This window comes from Vulpes vulpes, unplaced genomic scaffold (genome assembly GCF_048418805.1).
Source record: "Vulpes vulpes isolate BD-2025 unplaced genomic scaffold, VulVul3 Bu000000626, whole genome shotgun sequence".
In the NCBI taxonomy this organism is placed as follows: Eukaryota; Metazoa; Chordata; class Mammalia; order Carnivora; family Canidae; genus Vulpes; species Vulpes vulpes.
Window position 1 is genome coordinate 456,827 of NW_027325669.1, and position 13,162 is coordinate 469,988.

General features: G+C 31.2%; 1 protein-coding gene across 1 annotated transcript in view; it reads right to left on the reverse strand.

The window, feature by feature from the left end:
• The window catches only part of LOC112912724 (low-density lipoprotein receptor-related protein 1B-like), a 1,003,376-nt gene that overhangs the window by 453,492 nt on the left and 536,722 nt on the right, over positions 1–13,162 (reverse strand). The window lies entirely within an intron of this gene.

The following is a 13,162-nucleotide window of genomic DNA, read 5'->3' on the forward strand; positions in this document are numbered from 1 at the left end:
TTCATATTAAGACAAATTCTTACATAGTCAAATAATTGGATATAATATTTTGAAATAATAAATACTACAGATTTCCTTAAGTTCTCTCCTTTATATATCAGAAACTTGAGTCTTAGAGAAAATTTGTATTATGAAAATTAAATACAGATTAATAGTATTAAAATGTGTTATAGAAAATATAAATATCCAATATCAAAAGAAACAAAAATTTTTAAAATAATTTTTAAATGTTCACATTTAAGTTCAAATAACGAAGTCGATTACTCTGTCTTTACTAATTATACTTAAAAACTATGTTCTGAAAATATTATTAGGTGTTTATTATCAAGTTCAGTTTTATATAATCTTTTCTGATCTATTTAAAATAATATTTTCTATTCATAACTATGTGTGCAAGAATGTTATGGAAACTGCAGTTTTTCCCTTTGGGCAAAGAGAATAAGAATGGCCAAGTAAAAAGAGGCAACAACAAACAAATAATAGTATGTTGGTATGTATCATGACAACCAGTGAAATCACACTCATGCAAACATAAACACATCTACACAAACACACCAAGGACATTATAAGGGCTATTTTTATTTCTGTTACCTTGAAATTTATAGTTTAGGATAAAGTCAGTACAAAGTCAACAGCTATAGGGAAACTGTTTCTGGAGTCATTAGACACTCTACTGCTTTTCCAGAATAAATTTATATGATCGATTCTAGGGTTTCTTTCTCTGTTAAACTATTTTGGGCATTTAAAAAAATAGATTTATCAGTTTTTAAACTGCCTGACTCATTTTTATCTTAATAAAAGACATCATAACATATGTTATAACAGAATAACTTTGGTTCTGGGATGTGATTCACAGTAAAGACTAATATGGGTATGGGTGTGTCTGAGTGGCTCAGTTGGCTGAGCATCCAATTCTTGATTGGCTTTGGTCCGGAGCTCAAGATCCTGGGATCTAGCCCAGAGTCAGGGTCTGTGCTCAGTGGGAACTCTACTTGAGGATTTCTCTCCCTCTCTCCCTCACCCACTCATACTTACTCTCTCAAATAAATAAAAAAATCTTTAAAAAATAAAGAATATGAATATGAAGAGAAGTTAATCTTTGAGGAAATCCAAATGGATTTACTCAATATAAGCATAATGTCTTTTTAAATTGCAGTATTTTAAAAAGTATTTACACCATTAACCTTTAATACTGCATACATATTTATTTCTCTAACAATGTTGACTTCAATTCAATTCAGCAATTATTTATTGAGTGTAATGTGTTTGCCTAGCTACTGAAGAATGTAGAAAAATGGAAAAACAAATTCCTGACCTTGTGGAGCAATAAGTCTAGTAATCACAAATGTTCTACATTGAACATACATACTTATATATGAATAAAATAAAAGCCATATAATGATCACAGAGTGCTATGGCATTTCAGAAAGGTGGAAAATATATATAATGGGAAGGCTGAGAACAAGATTTGCTGAGATATTATTTGGAAAGGTTTTTTTTTTTTTTTTTGGTTTGTTTTAAAGATTTTATTTATTTATTTATTCATGAAAGACACACAGAGAGAGAGGCAGAGACACAGGCAGAGGGAAAAACAGGCTCCATGCAGGGAGCCTGATGTGGGACTTGATCCTGGGTCTCCAGGATCACGCCCTCGGCCAAAGGCAGGCATTAAACTGCTGAGCCATCCATCCAGGGATCCCTGGAAAGGGGTTTTGAAGGGTGCCAGTGAATACTACTTATGGAAACAGAAAAAAAAAATCATATAGACAGCCGACTAAAGAATATAGTCATTATATTCAAATATATACCAACTAAGAAACAAAAGACAAGTAAAACAGAAAAAGAGAGGTAATTTAATAGCATGTTGATTATTCTTATTACTCAACAGGAATGTGTCAGGGCATAGATGTTTGAAGTAAATTAACTCCCATTTGGTCTTCCTCCATTTCTGAATGAGTTCACAATAAAATTCTGTTTTGCATATGTATTCCTTATTTTATGCTAAACATTGTTTTCCTAATAGCATAGCTATATGTACAAATTTTCATCAGAACTGTATAAACAGAACCTTATATACTGAGTTCAAAGGGTGATTTTCAATGGCTATTTGAACACATGGGGTTTTAGTGTTACTTGCTGAATCTAATCCACACATAACATAAAAAACTCCTAAGTAAAGTCATAAACAGTCAGGAAAGGGTGGGACTTGCTCCAGAAGCAATAATAAGGCAGTTTGAAGTCACAGTTCAGGAAATGTTGACTGCTAATTTATGAGGTGTCTCTTCATCTTAAACAATGGAGAACCATTGAAAGATTTTGAGTAAGTATGATCTCAGGTCACAGTTTATGAGGTAAGAGGGAGCTAAAGCTGTGTGTAGAATGGATTGAAGCCAATTACTGTCAGAGGAAAACACAGTAGGCCACACAGTGGTCTGAAGGACAGATAATACAGATTTACCATATGCTATGATATGTGAGTGGAAAGAATGGAATGGGTGATGGTAGAGAAATTGTAGACAGAGCATCAGTAAGACCTGAAAATATGATGACAAGTCAGAATGTCAAAATCCACTTTCTGCTTTAAACTTAAATGTTTAGAGGATTGAAGATGTTTCTAATAGAAATAGAGAATGTGAAAAAAATTTCTAGCTTCAGAGAAAAAGTGGAATGTTCAGCATAGGAGTGGAAGAAATGAGTTTGAAGTATAAGGTGAAATTCAGTGATGCGAATTTGGGAAACATTTGCCTGGGAAAGGATGGTTGAAATGTTGGGAATAGAAGAAATAACTATGGATACCTTGCATGAAGATGAGAAGGAGCAAAAAAAAAGGAAATTAAAAGAAACGTCTACAAAAAAAAAAAAAAAGAAAGAAAGAAATGTCTACACAATGTCTGAAACATTATGCATTCAACAAATATTTCTTTTTACCTTAAATGTAAGGGGCAAGCAAGGAAAAGTGAAATTAAAAAATCTAAATGATAAGTGAATAGAGGACAATCCAGTATGAGAGTTCACAAGAAAAGATTTCAAATAGAGGATATGTGTTTCAGAGAAAGACCAAATCTTACAAGAAAAAGTAAAAATGCAGGATTAGTTATCATTCATCAAGCTCATACTGTATTTTAGACACTATGTCCTATTTATGATGATGATGATGATGATGATGATGATAATGATGATGATGATATATTGTCCACATCATCATTATCTCTATTTTACAGATTAGAAAACAAAATTTAGGTTTGGTAATTTATCTGAACTCACGTAATTACTAAATGGCAGAGCAGGACTCAAGACAGAAGAGTAGGAACTGTGAAATCATCTCTGGTGACAACTGAGACAGCAAATTCCCTCAAAGGTAGAGATAAAGTAGAGAAAAGGTGAAGGAATGAATGAGTGAGAGGAAAGATTTCTAGGTGCGCTACACAACGTTATTTGATGAAAGGACAACAGACAAATTTAATAAAATCAAATAAATATTTTTGATGTTATTGGGCTAGATATTTTATAGAGAGGAAGAAAAATTAATGTGGAGAAAAAAATTGAAAACATAAGCAAGAAAATTGACTAAGGTCCCATAAGAAGTAAGAGGTCATAGGATCAGTATCTAAAGAAAAGCCCTTCTGGGCAAAATATTTTCTTCAGATACAGTATTGAAGAGAAAAGAGATAGCATACAGCAAATGTTTAAAACTGCTACTGGGAGAAATCAAAACAGAAATATATAAGGCTCAGAAGCGTTTTATTAGTGTTATGACACATAGACAATGGAGAACTCATCACATTATTTTCATCAGAAATAAGTAAAAATATTCCATAGGGTTGGTTATAGGCAAGGGAGAAAAAGTGCTGTATTAAGAAATTCTTCATATACAATTCATCATATAATTCCAACAAAATCACTGTTCCACTGTAGGAAATCTTTGGGTCTAATTATTCCAGATTGCTTTTAAACAATGATTAAATTCACCATTTCACTTTGTATTTACTGATACAACAATGGGGAAGGAAATAAAACAATGTAATCATAGGAAAGAGTAACACTTTGCCATTCACAGGAGCCCACAGAAGATTTTCATTACACAGGGGATCAGCACAAAGCAAGTTATTTGTGAAGCCAATCAGAGTTAAATCCCCATGTGTGCGAGTTAGTTTTGTTATATTCTTTTGCTAAAGAGCATTTAATCCTTAACTCTTAACCTTATCCTGTGACCTGACTTCAAAATGTTTATTGCTTTTTCCAATGGAATCTGGAGTGAAAGTTATATGGGTCAGCCCCAATATCTCATCACTCTCAGAAAAACATTCATAAGAGAAGAGTATACAAGTATGACACCATCTCACTCTTTTTCCCCTATTCACAAACACTGATAACAAATTCTTGTGAATTCTCTAGAAATATATTTTTATTATGAAAAACACTTTTATAAAAAAAGTATCACATACTATGCCCCCTATTGTTTTCCCTTACTTTCTACTCAACACTTAATCACAGGAAATGTCCATGTTCATGTATAACAGTGATTTCCAATCTTTAAATTTGCTGCTAGGTATTCCACTGTATGGATATACCATTTCATGTTCAAATATAAGGCCCTATCTTGGCCAATGTAGATTGTTCATAACACTTAACTATTAAAAACAACTTAACAATGAATAGCAATATCGAAGATATTCAACATCATACGCCATTAAGGAAATACAAATTAAAACAACCATGAGATATCACTTTACACCTATTAGAATGGTGAGAAACTAAAACACTGATACACCAAATGCTGGGGAGGGTATGGAGCAACAGGAACTCCTCATTCATTGCTGGTGGGAACGTGAAATTGGTCAGCCACTCTGGAAGACAGTATGGTAGTTTCTTACAAAGTTAAACACACTTTTGCCATATGATCCAGCAATTGTGCTCTATGGTATTTACTCAAATGAATTAAAAATTTGTGTCTGCACAAAAACCTATACACAGATATTTCTAGTAGATGTTTACGTCATAACTGCCAAAACTTGGAAGCAACCAAGATATCTTTCAGTAGATAAATGGCTAAAAAAAAATGTGGTACTTCCAGACAATGGGATACTATTCATGGATGGAAAAAAAAATAGAGCTGTTAGGCCATGAAAAGACATGGAGGGAAATTAAGTGTATATTAAGTGAAAGAAGAAGCCAGTCTAAAAAGGTTACATGCTAATGATTCCAACTATATCGATCTAGAAATGGCAAAACTACAGAGACAGTAAAAACATCAGTGGTTGCCAGGGGCTGGAGGGAAAGGGCACAGCACAGAGAGCAGAGCACAGCGGAGTTTTAGGACAGTGAAACCACTCTGTATGATAAGGTGGTGGCACATGGCACATCGTTGCACATTCACCCAAATCCATAGTTTGTACAACACCAGAAGTAGGTCCTAATATAAATTACGGACTTTGGGTGCTAATGATGTGTCAAAGTAGGAATACAAGTTCAACAATTTTAATAAGTCATTCTGTTGCAGGAGGCTGTTAGTAAAGGAAGCTGTGTGTATAGGGGTAACAGGGGGAATATGGGAACTCTGTTCTTTCCTCTCATTTTTACTGTGAACCTCAAAGTGTTCTAAAAATTAAGTCTACTAAAAAAAGCTTTCACAGAAATTTAATTGTGCAGTATATCTCATATCATTCATCTCTAATTATTTATATATATATATAATATATATAATTATATAATTATATATAATTAATAAATATATAATTATAATATAATTATATAATATATATAATATATATTATAATATATAATATATAATATATAATAAATATATAATTTATATAATATATAATATATATTATAATATATAATTATATATTATATAATATATAATAAATATATAATTATAATTATATAGTTATATATAATTAATAAAGAAATCCTAATATATATATATATATATATTAGGATTTCTTTATTAATCTGATGATTATTTTAAATTGTGATTTTAGTTTTCAAATTCATGGCCTTCTAATCATTTTTTAAAAATTTATTTATTTGTTTATTTATTTGGGAGCCAGAAAGAGAGCAGGAGTGGGGAGTGGGGGTGGGCAAAGGAAGAAGGAAAAGGAGGAGACTCCTCACTGAGCAGGGAGCCTGACCCGGGGGGCCTGACCCTGGGATCATGACCCAAGCCAAAGGCAGACACTTAACTGACTGAGCTTCCCAGGTGCTCCAGCCTTCTAATCTTCTTGATGTTGAATTCTAATTTGACTTTTGTTTATGGAGAATGCTTTCTGTACATTGTCAACTATTTGGGGTAGAAGTAAAGGTATCTGTATACTTATTAACAAGCTTACTAAACGCATTATTCAAATCTTTAAAAAAAATATAACTTAAATGAATATCTTCGTAGGTATCACTCCTCCAATGCATTAAGTATATTTGTAGAATAAGGTCTTAGAGGTGGAATTGTGAAAGTATATTCACATTTTAAACATAGATACACATTGTCAAATGACTTTCCTTATAAGTTCATTAATATTCCTGTCATCAGTGTCTGCTTCATCTACTCTTACTAACACTGGATACTATTGGTTTTGTTAATAATCATCAATCAGATTCTGAAAAAAAATACAATCTCATTAAGATTTGACTTTCTGTAATGGGTGAAGGTGATTGTCTTTTCACTTATTTAGTAGCGTTTTGTATTTCTTTTTCTGCGAACTTTGCCCCTTTTTTATATGGGTAGTTGGTCTTTTAAAAATGATACCAAGGAGGGACATCTGGGTGGCTCCATGGATGAGCATCTGCCTTTGGCTCAGGTCATGATCCTGGGGTTCTGGGACCAAGTCCCACATCAGACTTCCTGTGAGGAGCCAGCTTCTCCCTCTGCCTATGTCTCTGCCTCTCTCTTTGTGTCTCTAATGAATGAATAAATAAATAAAATCTTTAAAAAAATGATACCAAAGACTTATTATATATCAGAGTATATAATTATTTATGATCTGTGTTGCAAATATTTCCCCTATTTATTCTATATTAACTGCATTCTTCTCTTTGGGACCATTTTTGCTTTTAAAGAGAGGAGGGCTTTTTTTTTTCCCATAGAGAATTATTCATTGAAAACTTGTTGGATTTGCTCATGCTTTGTCTAGAATGGTAGTAACGGTCATCAGAGACTAAGTTTATAATCTTTGTGTGTATGGGAGGTACTAACTTTGGGGAATTATAAAGCCAATACTATGTTGCTTAAAAGAATAACTTAAAAGTTTTTATTCCTTTTGAATACTCCAAAGGAAATGAAACAGCATTGTAACAATGTTCCTTAAATATCAGTAGAATTTTTCAGCTGGACTTGGAGCTTTTGAAAAAAATGATGAGAGGGGACAGATATTGATTTTTTCCTTATTGTTATAAAATAAATTACCAGCACTTTCCCTTCTAGAATAAATTTTGAAATGGATATTTTTTAATACATGAATTTACTAATACAGGGTTTTAAATTCATTTCTGTGACACAGTATATTTCTTTAATTTATATCATTTGTTAGCATCTCCAATTATTTTCCCATTCTCATTTATGTACTGGATTTTCAATGGGTTTTCTTTATTACGTCAGATAATGTATTAGCAATTTTGGTTATTCTTTCAAAAACCTAATTCTTGATTTTTCAAATTATGCTATGATTCTTTCTCTTTTCTATATTTAAAATTAATCTGTTTTTCTGTTTTCCTTTGGTTTGTTTTGTTATATCTTAACTTTTAAGTTAGATGTTACACTGGTAAGGATAAGATGAGCTATACTAATGAACTAAAATCTATTTATATGCTCTTTAGATTCATAATTTAAAAGATCACTGAGACAGGAGAAAAAGAGCAGGAGTATGCTAATTTTCTACATTAAGTGCCTTAGCATGGAAGTAATATAGTCCATTGGCTACAAATAGTCACCTGGCCTCAATCTAACTGCAAGAGAGTTGAGAAATATAGCAAAGCATAAAGAGAATTGGTGAATACTGTCTCTCCTACATATTGTTTTTTTTTTAAGATTTTATTTATGTATTCATGAGAGACACAGAAAGAGGGAGAGAAGCGAGACACAGGCAGAGGGAGTAGCAGGCTCCATACAAGGAGCTTGATGTGGGATTTGTTCCCGGGACTCCAGGATCACGCCCTTGGCCAAAGGCAGGTGCTAAACCGCTGAGCCACCCAGTGATCCCTCTCCTACATATTGTTAAAAAATATTTTAATTAAAAAAAATTTAAATGAAAACATAGGTATCTCAAAAGTCTTAGAGCAGTCTTAACCTTTAATAAATAAAAAATATTAATGTTACAAGCATAAATATTATTTGAAAATTTATATCAATTTATTAAACTTTTGTGAATTGACTTTAATTAGATGTAATTTTGTAAATTTAGAAAACAACATTTAACATTATTACTTTTTTTGTTTTAGCTCCTCTGGTTGAAGATGGGAAACTATTAGAAACCACTAGAAACAAAATTAAACATTCAAGATTCACAAAACTAACTATATGTTAAATATAGTTAGTTAATTTAAATATAGTTAAATAATTAAAGTTTCAGATGATTTCTTCGGTGATTTTATAGCATTTATACTTTTGAAGTTGTTAGAGTTTAAAGAATCACTAAGAGTTTCAGACACTGCATACAAATGTGCAAAATTATGAAATTTTCTTTTGAGCAATGCTTTAGTTATATTTCATATGTTCTTATATGTACAAATCTTTATTCTGTAAAAGTTCTACAATCTCATTTTGAAACTCCATTGAATTAAGATAATGAGTACTTTCATTATTAAAGTTCCAAATTCAAGAGTGGTTTACTCTTCATAATTATTAGATTTATTATGTTATGATCAGGAAATTTTGTCTGCATCATTTCTACTTCTTGGGACTTAACTGAAGTTATTTATGACAATAAATGCTTATTAAAAACAAATCTCTCTGGAGCCTTATAAAAAAAGGTTCATTTTTTTTTACTTCTAAGAATAGAATTACATTTTTTATATATAAAATATATATAACTATATTTAGATCTTCCCTATTCTTGCTTAGTTTTCTTCAATTTAATTTTTAATAAGCTAGAGTAAGTGAGTAGAATTTCTTGCTTCTAACATGGTTTTCTTATTGTGGTTTTTGTAATTTTTGCTGTCAATAGTATATTATTTAATGTAAGATGTTTAAACTGCAAAACCTTTATTTGAAGATTGCATTTTTATCATTTGATTTTGTTTGGTTGGTTTTGTTGTTGTTGTTCATCTCATTAATATTTTACTTTGGTCCCTAAACTTATCTCTCTCGTTTTCTCATTAAATCTTATTTTCTGATTGCCTTAATAATTTTCTTAGTGAGGATTAATGTGGAAAAATGCCTTGTGATTTATATGATTAAATTATCTGGAATAATATTTTACCTGGATATAGAATATTAGCCTGAATGTGTTTTTCCCTCAGCTTCTTATTACTCCATTTTCTTGAGGCATTTCTTAATATCTTCTTAGATAATCTGATTTTCTTTCTGGTAGTTTCAGTATCTGATGATCTGCAATTTCAAAATGACTTATAGAAGTTTGGGTTAATCTCATTAATTTTACCCAGAAGACTGAATGTATTTCTTTATGAGAATTCATGTTCTTCAGTTTAGGGAAAACTTAGTTATTCTGTGTGTTTGTGTATGTGTGTGTGTGTGCATGTGCGTGTGTGTGTATTAATACCTTTATTCTCTTATGGAATTTCTTTAAGTATCTGTTTTAGCCTTCCAACATAGATCTCAACTGCTCTTTTTTTCTCTCTTTTTCTTTGATGTTCCTGAGTTACCTGTATGTTATTGTTCAATTTGTTTTCTCTGTGTCCAGCCTAGAGTTTATTTAAAGCTCCATGGTGGTGTATTTCATTCCTAAGTATAATAGGTATCACTTTCTATCATTTTCCACTATTATCTGTTACAATTATTCTGCTCATCATATTTATATCAATATATCATAGACCTTCTGTGTGTGTGTATATATATATATATATATATATTCTTATTCAATTTAGGGATATTCTTTTCCATTTTTTTTCTCTTTGAGGATCTCAAACATACTTATTTTAACTCTTTTTTAAAATCATCACCGTCATTTAAACATCTAATTTTCACTTAAGCTTGAGTAAATTCATTTTATGATTGATTTTTGATAGCTGGTTTTATTGGATATGGTTATCCTCATGATTTTAGGATTTTTTTTCAGTCTCATCTTGGATAGGAGTTTTCAATTTTCTCTCTGACTTTATGTGTTTACTCATCACTATGTACAGGTATTTCTGCTTCTACTTCAGCCCACTCCATCACTACCCCCTCTCTTGGTTCAAAAATACATCCTGTATTTGTCTCTTTATCACTTGCAGTCCCTAAGCTAGTCAGAGTCTTGGCTTGATTGCTATGCCTATGTCCTCCCATCTCTCTAGGCACACAAATTTTTTTAAGTAGGAAGCAACCAGCGATAATTTTTTCCTCCTCCTTTCAAAAGCAAAGGAGTCCTACTCCCATTTCTGATTTTCAGCAGTGAGCCTGGTTCTAGTCCCCAACTTCATGTGGGACAGCTTTATTTCCCATTAAACCTAAGATCTGAACATCTGTTCTTTACTGGCCTCTAAATCCAATCTAATCAGGCATCCAGATTCAACCCAGCTCACCATTTGTTATTCTATTTTATCAGTTTATCAGAGATATATTTTGTTTGTTAATATGACTATATCTCTCTCATTTTCTCCTATTATATTTTATCATCATCTTTATGTGTTTTTAACAGCAGAGAGAGGATTCAAAGTGTGAACATAAAACTCCATCTTTATGAATTTTTTTCTTATGCCTTCTTAATAACATTAGTAGTTCATTGTGTGAATGCACTGTAACTTTAAGTAGTTCCTCTAGCTATGAGCAATGAATTATTTCTAGTTTGGGAGCTATTAAAATGTTGCACTAAAAATCTTTTTGTATATAACTTCGTGTACTCCTGCTCTTCTTTACATGAATTTCTAGAAGTGAAAAGTTTGGGCCAAATTTATATCCTTATCAACAGCTGGAGGGCCTATTTTCCCCATAATCTTGGTATCATTGCATAATATTAAATATTTATTTTCTTTTGTCCAAATGAGGAATGCATCTCTGAGTGTTTTCCATGAGAAGTAGACATGAAATTTCTTCCCCTGATTCCTCAACAATAATATAACTGCAACTTATTGGTCTGGATGTGAGATATCAGAGATGAGAGAGTGTAGTTCTTGGTCAAAGAGAGTTCCTTTGAAATAAGAAGCTCTTAAATATGCATTTATTTATTTATTTATTTATTTATTTATTTATCTATTTATTTATTCATTTGTTCAGTCATTCATTTATTCATTTAGAAGCTCTTAAAAACGATTGTTTTGTACTTTTAATTTAGCTCACATTCTCTTCTATAGAGGAATGAAGTAATTTATTAATGTGCCTACACTTTTACTCTAATAGATGGCAATTTATGTATAAAAGAAAAGCCACTGTAACTACCAAATGCAAACTGATTATCCTGAAAACTCTTAAATATTTAAGCTAGCATTTGGAAGTCTTTGAAAAATGAATATGAATCCTGAATTCAGCTACTTGGGTAGTTTAAAGGTCTTTTAGCTTATAAGACTAATAATTTAATTAGAGTAGATTTTAAAATATCAAAACATTACAAATTGTACATATATTTAATCCAATATTTATATTTAGTTCTCTTTTATTCTGCAATATTCAGAAGTATGCATATATAATTATGAGTTATGACTCCCCAAATTGTTTGATATATTGTGGTTTACTATGTTTAAGCGACAGATTAAGTTAGAAGCAGATTGATGGTTAAATTATTACCTTTCATATTTCACTTTTATTTTTTTTATTTTATTTATTTACTAGGTGTGTGTGTGTGTGAGAGAGAGAGCACTTAGATTCTATTCTTTTAGCAAATTTCAGTTATAGTTATAGTCACATTATACTGTATTTCCCTTTTACAATGCAACATAATTTTATTTCAGTTCTGCTTTTTTACATTAAATTTTGGTTTACATGATGACTCTTTGATACATACATGTGGTGTTTTATTAAAAACATTATTAAATGTATAATCCAAATCCCAAATCAACACAAATAAAATTATCTCTCAGAATCCAATTCTCCAAAGACAGCCAGTGTATGGGATCAGCATATGCTACCCCTCAAATATGCCACTTTTATATGAGGATTATTTTGAGCTGAAAGCATTTGAGATTCACCAGATGTAGAAAGAAGCCTTCTTATAGTTTCCCTTATCTGAGTATAAGCATAAAAATTTGAGTAATGAATACTGCCATAAATCCTGTTCTAGGGAAGTCTTATGGCCATAAAAAAAAAAAAAGAAATTCAGTGCCAAGATGGACCTGCACACATTTTATTAACTAGCTCTTATTGTCCATTAGTTCTCCCACATATTTACCTATCTATAATTTGCCACCCCTATAAACTCAACATGCTTTTCCTTTCTTTTGTCAACTTTTCACAAATTTACTATTGTTTGCTAAGATTCTATATAAGCTCAAGTTTCAACCACCCCATAGAATTACTTATCAGAGTTTTCCCATGTGCATGTATGATATATGTATATTATAAACTTTTTTCTTTTTTCTTATTAATCTATCTGTTAATCTGATTTAAAGAGCCACAGCCAATGAATCTGATGTGAGTAAAGAAAAAGGATTTTCTTCTTCAACTTATTACTTAACATGTTATTCATCTATTAGTTTTCAACCAATAGAGTATGTTCCAAAAAGAGAATTTCTAAATTTAAAGTCACATTTTTAAACCAATAACCCCAAAGCTAAGACATTTAACCTACCAATTGAAAGAGTCACATAATTTTTAAAAATATTGTTGGAAAAATAACCATTTTAAAAGCACAACTTCCTCATTAAGAATGAGCCTCAGGAGTATTTAGTTCTCTATGCCCATGTTAGCTTATATTTATCTCTGTATTTCTTAGTTGAATGCTTAATTGTGGCCACGTGAAGTGTGTCCAAATAAACACAATTTCTTTTTATAACTTTAAATACCCATGGGCCTTGTGGTTTCCAGAGTGTTTGTTTAATCACAGCTGTGATAACTTTTCATTTCTACCTTTTGGTTAAA